The following is a 7,495-nucleotide window of genomic DNA, read 5'->3' on the forward strand; positions in this document are numbered from 1 at the left end:
CGGGCACATCCCCAGTAGGGGGTGTGCAGGAGGCAGCTGATCGATGTTTCTCTCTCATCGATGTTTCTAACTCTCTATCCCTCTCCTTTCCTCTCTGTAAAAAATCAATAAAATATATTTTTTTAAAAAGGAATGGTGGGCCATGAGGCTGCGGTGGGCACAGGGGCAGGTCTTGGCCCATCTTCCGTGCCCCGGCCCAGCCCCTCCCGCCACAGTTCCCAGTGCCCTGTCTGCCGGCAGCCCCGCTCCCATCACCACTGCTCCCATGCGCTGACTGCACCGGCTCAGCTCGCACCCGTAGACAGTGCGGAACAATTGGGGCCAGGGCCGGAGCAGCGGCTGCTGCTCGATCACCCCTCAGGAGCAGGGGAAGGTGGAGAAGCCCTTAGGGATGATCAGGGCCAGCAGCCGCTCCTCACACCCGTTGATGGCGCCAAGCAATCGGGGCTGGTGCCGGGTGCCGATAGCAGGTGTGAGCAGCAGCTCTGGCTCCAGCAGTGGGTGCGAGCTCTGGGCAGGACCATGGCACACAGGAGCAAAGAATTTTCAGTAACCACCACCAGAGGCTCACCTCAATGACAGCGACTGGTGCCCTGCCTTGGTCTGGTGCCCCTGCTCACTTGCTCTACCATTCTGCCGTGGCCAATGCCCGCCATGTTCTGCGCGCACCCCCTGGTGGTCAGTGCACATCATAAGGACCAGTTGTTCAGTTGTTTGGTTATCCCACCCTTAGGTTTATTTGCATATTAGGGTTTTATATATATAGATAGTCAACACACAACAGGCTGCACATATTGAAAGTGTACAATTTGGTTAGTTTTTGCATAGCATCTAACCCACAAAGCCATCACCATGATTAACAACGAACGCCTCCATCATCCCCCAGAGTTTCCTCTTGCCCCTTGGTAGTTCCTCCCTCTTGTGCCTTTCCCTCCCCCACCGCGTCCCCAGCAACCGCTGACCTGCTATTACTACAGATTATGTAGCATTTTCTAGAATCTTATAGAAACAGGATCATACAGTATGCACTCTTTTTTGGTCTGGCATCTTTCACTCAGCATAATTATTTTGAGATGCATGTTGTTGTGTATATCAATAGTTTATTCCTTTTTATTGCTGTGTGGTATTCTATTGCATGGAAGGATAAACCCTGATTTGTTTATCTCTTCATTTGTTGGACTTTTTCTTTTCAGGTTTTTTGCTTTTAGAAATAAAGCTGCAGAAAGCATTGTGTATAAGTTGTTGTGTGGGCTATTCTCTTGGCTAAATACCTAGGCATGGAATGGCTGAATTATTCAGTAAATATATATTTAACCTGTTAAGAAACTGCCCGAATAGTTCCCAAGTGGTTGTAGCATTTTACATTCCCCTCATCAGTGTACGAGAGCTCCGGCTCTTCCGCTCCTCGCCAGCACTTGCTACGGTCAGTCTTTTTAACGTTAACCATTCTAACAGGCGTGTAGTCGTATCTCCTTGTGGATTTAATTTGCATTTTTCAATGAGTGATGATGTTGAGCATCTTTTGTGTGTTTGTCATCCATGTATCTTCTTTGGTGACATGACTGTTTAAGTATTTTGCCCACCTTTAAATCTTCAATCATTTCGTTGTTGGTCATCTTATTATTGGGTTGTAACAGTTCTTTATACATTCTGGATACAAGTTCTTTGTCAAGTATATATTTTGCACATATTTTCTCCCAGTCTGTGTCTTGCCGTAGAGGGCCCTGTGGGAGTTTCCGACTCAGTGTGCACATGTGTGTGCACGTGTGAACGTGCAGGTGTGAGAGAGGGCCTGGCTTCCTGTGAGATTCCTGCTTCTGGATTCAGTTCTTCTCCACTAACGTGCAGAATCACGGAAAGACAGCACAGAGGGAGCAGGCCCAGGGCTGGGTGCCTGGATTCCTTTTCTTCCTGTGACCCCAAGCAAGTCAGGTCACTCTTCTGAGCTTCTCTCACTTTGTCTATAAAATGGGCACAGCAGTGCCTTCCTGTGGGGGAGAGGCCGGGGCGGACCCCTCTAGCTGACCATCCCAACTTCAAGCACCATCTATTGCCATCACAGGCCCGGGAGGGGAAGCCCTGTGTTCATTAAAGAAGGTTTATTGAGCTCCACACTGGCTGGGTCGGGAGGGTGTGGCTGGGCCAGTGCTGGGAGCCTTCTCTACTTTGTTCTGGGCTGTGTAGAGCCTGGTTGAGGGCATCTTCATCCCTTTGCACGTCCCTGCACAGCTCCCAGCAGCAGCCCAGCTGCTTAAGCTGTGAGGGGGCGGGCGGGGGGAGGGGGGGGTTGTCACTTAGAAGCCCTCAAAAGGTGGAAGCTCGTGGTCCCCAGGTGGGATGTGTGTAAGCAGCCTGTGTCCTATTGGTGTGAGAAGTGCTCCCAAAGGACATGCGGGGCCCACGGAGGAGCCCCGACCTCTGTCTCCTGTGAGCTCTGCTGGGCGTCCGGGCTGGACCTGGGCTTTGGAAGATAAGGAGCTAGGAGCTTGGAAGGGCTTTCTAGGCAGAGGGCACCACACAGGCGAACACAGAGCGAGCTCGGGGAAGATGGAGAGAAGACTGTGTGATGGGAGCCAGAGCTCGCAAGGCAGGCCGGGGTCAGGTTGCCACAACAGCTGTGTGTGTGGGTGTGTGTGTGTGGGGGGGCGGGGGGCGGGGGATGTATCTCCATTTTACAAATGGGGTCGCTGAAGTACCACGAGGTGGAGTGTGCCTTGGGCTTGTGAGCCAGTCTCCCACCGCCGTGCTCTGTCTGCTGTGTCCCAGGGGCGATGGATGGTGGGGCTCTCCCTTTATAGTGGGGGGGGTGGGGGTCTCAGCACTCCCAGGGCATCTGCTTGGTCCTGACTTCCTTCCGCGGACGTTGCTAGGCCTTGGTTCTCAGGCCAGCGCTTTCTCGGCACCTGGTAAGGCCCCGAGCCCCTGAAGGCGCGATGCCCGCTTCTCTCCAGCCTCACAGGCTAGTGGACCACTAGCCCAGGTGTTGCTGCTTACGGTGCATGGGGCACAGCTGCCACGGTCACTCTGGCTACTCGTGTGCTTTAGGTTGGCTCTGTGGCCACCTTTGAACAAAATGGGGTTCTGGTGTTAGGGGAGAGGGGGACTGAACACTGAGTGGACAGTGACTAGTGTCCATCACTCCACCCACCCAGGGGCCTGGGCACCACCATGATGCTCTCCCCTCCACGTTCCCATAGCCCATCTCTTTGGGGCCCTGAAGAGTCTACCTCCGTAATTTCCCTTGACTCCATCTTTGCCTCTCTCGCTCCTCTACTCCCGTTTCAGCTCTCCGATGCCTCTCGTCTCTTCCCAGCCCATTCCCAGCAGAGCTGGTACAGGGTTTCCTTCTGTAACGTGGATCCGACCTTGTCATTGTCCTGCCCAGAACCTTTTTCTGGGGACTCACGTGGCACTGCCAGCCTTCCTCCCTGCTCCCCTGCGTCCCCCACACTGTCTGGTCTACCCACACCCCTTGTCCTCCTCCCTCTTCCTGCCTCTACAGTGCTCACCCCTGCCCCTGCCTTGAATCTCATGTCTCCCCTGCAGACAGCAGACAGCTCTGCATCCACCCTTCAGAACCCAGCTTGGGCTTCCTCCCCCTGCGCTCGGCACAGAGACTCCGCCCTCCTGGGCCTGCCCTTCCTGACCACAGCTTCGATTACAGGGACTGAGGGAGGAGGCCCCGCCCAGTGGACACTTGGTAAATATTGACTGACAGGGCCCTGCCAGGGCCGCCCCGCAGATAAGTGCTGTAATTATCAAGGGAAGGAGCTCTGGGGAGCCGCTGCCAGTCTTGCAGCTGGGCCGCTTCTGAGCCAGGTCTCTCCTCCTGCCCCCACCCCCACCCCCCGCCCTGCCCCGAGGACGGAGAGGCACAGAACCATCACCTTGGTGAAGTCTTGTGTTTGAGCTTGAACTCCCTGCCTTTTAGGAGGCCAGGCTGGGTGCCAATGGCCTTGTCGAGGGAAGGCACAGCTGATGTGCACATATTATGGGGGAGCATTGTCAACGGCAACTCAACCCTTTAGGGAAGCGGCCGGCAGCATCTTCATACTTTTTGACCCTATAAATCCACGGGGGACCCCTCCTGAGGAAACCATTCTGGATACAGAAACGTACTTATGCACAGATATCTGTTAAGGCATTCTTTTTGATAGGGAGAAAGTCTAAATGTTAACTGTGATGGACCCGTGAAATGAAATATTATGCAGCCCATAAAATACTTTTTATAAAGCATATACCATATTAGGGGCAATTCTTAAACCATGTTACATTTTTTAAAGATACAGAGGTGCATGTGTACCATGGCTGTAACTGTGTGAAACACACACACACACAAAAGAAAAAAGTTTTTTTTCTAGGCCTAGAAAAAAATCGAGAAGGGACCAGTGGTTTATCTTTAAGTAGCAAAACTGGAGTTTTTTGTTTAAAAGGTATGTGCTATTTTTAGACTGTAACAGCTGCTTTTATAACTATAAGTATATTTAACATTTTAAAAATACCCAGTCAGAGCTGAGGGGGCACATTTTTGTTCATGACCCTCTCGGGGTGAATTATTCACTTGTCTCTGGGCCTGGTTTAGGGCATCAGGGAGAGGAGCCCGTGTCCCTGGGCATGTGAGGAGCTGGTGTGCCAGGCTCTTCACATGCATCATCTAATTGAATTTCACCACCGGAGCCCTGTTTTTCAGATGTGGAGGCTAAAGTTCATGCTCAGTCTGCTCTGCACACCACCCCAGGGGCCCCATGATTATGAAGATCTCGCTGCTCCGGGGAAGGCAGGCAGGAGGGACACCTGAGAGCACTGTGTCCGCAGAGCCCGTGCTGGGGTTTCTCTTACAGGGCGGGGAGGTCGGTGTCTGCCAGCGGCGGGGAGAAGAGCCCTTCTGCTGACTGCAGCCTGGGCGGTGCTCTCTGCTGAACCTCTCCAGCCCAGAAGCCTTTTCCTGAACAGGGTGTCCCCCTCAGCCCAAGGCCCCTGTTCATGTCCCCACCTTCTTATGCATCCCAGCACCCCGAATTCAGCGCTGCAAGCCTAGAGCTTGAGTCCCAGTTCTACCACTGACTTCCCCAGTGCCACCCTCCCAACCTCAGACCCTCTCCCTGTCAGACGGGGTTGACTAGATAAGCGATTCCAAACTCCAGTGCTCGGCAGCTCCCCAAACAGCCCTGGTGTAAGCCCAAGAGATGCTGGCACAGGAGCCTCTGCTCGGCCTCAGCCGACTTTCCAAACTGGAATGAGACACGAGCTGCGGGGTCTTTGGGTTGGTAAGACAAGCTAGAAACCTGGACTCATTCAAGTATAAAGTCTCTCCACTTATAAATGAGAACTAAAATTAAAATATATACACACACAGGTCTACAGCCACGAGAGGGCCTAGGGGCTGCCAGTCTGACCTCCGGAGGCGCCCACCTCTGAGCCCATCTGGCTTGGCCTCTCTGCTTCCTGGATTCCTGCTACAAATCCTGCTGGAGGTGTCGCTGGGCAAATGAGGCCCAGGCCTGCGAGAGCAGGGAGGTCAGTCAGCCCAGGAGGAAGAGGCCCTAGACTGGCTTTCCTGGGCCCCATCCACGCCCTGGGCAAATACACAGGCCTTTGAAAGGGCCGTCCTGCTGCCTGCCAGGACCGCTGGCCCAGCCGTGCCTGTGGGTCGTTGTGCACTAGACGCTGTGCTCAGCAGCTTGACATCCCTTTATGGTCTTGTCAGTGATTAGCCTCATCTATACTAATAAAAGGGTAATATGCTAATTAGACCGGGGGACCTTCCGGACAAAGCCATGGTGGCAGGGCTGAGGCAGAGGCAGTTAGGGGTGATCAGGCTGGCAGGGGAGGGCAGAAAATGATTAGGCCGGCGGGCGGGTGGGCAGTGGGGGCAATCAGTCTGGCAGGGGTGGGCAGTTAGAGGTGATCAGGCCAGAAGGGGGGGGACAGTTGGGGTTGATCAGGCTGACAGGCAGATTGGTTAGGGGCAATCAGGCAGGCAGGTGAGTGGTTAGGAGCCAGCGGTCCCGGATTGCAAGAGGGTGCAGTCCGGGCTGAGGGACACCTCCCCGCTGTGCACGAATTTCATGCACCGGGCCACTAGTGTACACGTAGGGAAATTGGCCCTGAGTGGGACTGGCCTGAGGCACAGAACTCCCAGCTGAATCCAGGAGTGTCTGCCCCCTGGGCTCACACGCAGTAGTCATCCTGCCCCTCGGAGGGGACTGTGGTGCTGACGGCAGTGTTTGGTACACAGAGTGGAGAGCAAACAAATGAGTGTGATTATGTGTGCACACTTGTACACAAACACAACTCCACGTACTGTGTGCAAATCTGTGTCCTGGATGGGTGTGCCCAGCACCGTCGATTCCCATCCTTGGTGATAGTTATGTTCTATAAAGCCACTGCAAACCCTGAACTAGTGCGTATTGAGCCAGTGCCCCTGAGGGAGAGTATAGGGCTAGGCTCCTGTGAGCCTTTGGTCACAACAGTTCATCAACTGATCGATCCCTAACCTTGTTTTATGTGTATTTCTGTTTAAAGACACCTTCCTAATAGATTGTTGATTCATTCACATTGAACTCAAGCCAGCAGCACTATAATTCGTACCTGAGTAAAGCTTATCGGACACACATTTTCTGTCAGGCACAGGCTTCTGTGCGCAGGAACACTGGACAGCACTTCAGCACCCCATAGGCCGGGGCCATTTTAATCAGCAAAATCCACAAAAAACACAGACGTGTGACAAACATGGCATTAACAGGCTGCCAAAAGGAAGCTTGCTGAAGGATTGGAGATGGAACCAGAAGGTCGCCTTGTTCCACCTCAGATGTTCCCACTGCTCAGCACATGTCCGAGGAGGGCTGTGCAGGAACTGTGAGCTGATTGGAGGGTCCCAGATGAGTCTCAGGGAGTAGGTGAATCCACAGATACAGAACCCGCGCAGCATGAGTTTCAGCTGTGTATCTCTCATCTCTTTCCGGGGCTGCTGTCAGGACCTGGGGTTGGTGGCGGAACTAACTGGCTGTTCTGAGTGCGGGTGTCGTTTGGAGGGGCAGCTGGCATCCGTTCTGAGCTCCGCTCTCCTAGTTGCCATGTGCCTTCGTTCAAGTTCATGGTCTCTGTAGCCTGAGCTTCCTCGGGGATAACAGAGAGGACACACTGTAGCCTGTGGGGGCGACCTAAGGGGGGATTGAGAGAACAGAGGTGGAGCAACAAGACAGTGCCTGGCAATACGCTGATTAGCTGCTGGCAGTTCTAAAACATGGTGCTTTCATGCCTTCCCTTAAGATGCAGTTACTAAGAGCTTAGCACTCAAGACCTGTGAGATGCTGATGTTTCAGAGATGACGGAAACCCTTCCAGCTCCTAATCTAGTAGGAGAGACAGCCACCTAAATAGGACTCTGTATGAAAAAGACTATAATAAGCCCTGGCCGGGTTGCTCAGTGGATAGATGTCAGCCTGTGGACTGAAGAGTCCCGGGTTTGATGCCGGTCAAGGGCATATGTCCAG

Source organism: Myotis brandtii, unplaced genomic scaffold (assembly GCF_000412655.1).
Source record: "Myotis brandtii unplaced genomic scaffold, ASM41265v1 scaffold450, whole genome shotgun sequence".
NCBI lineage: Eukaryota > Metazoa > Chordata > Mammalia > Chiroptera > Vespertilionidae > Myotis > Myotis brandtii.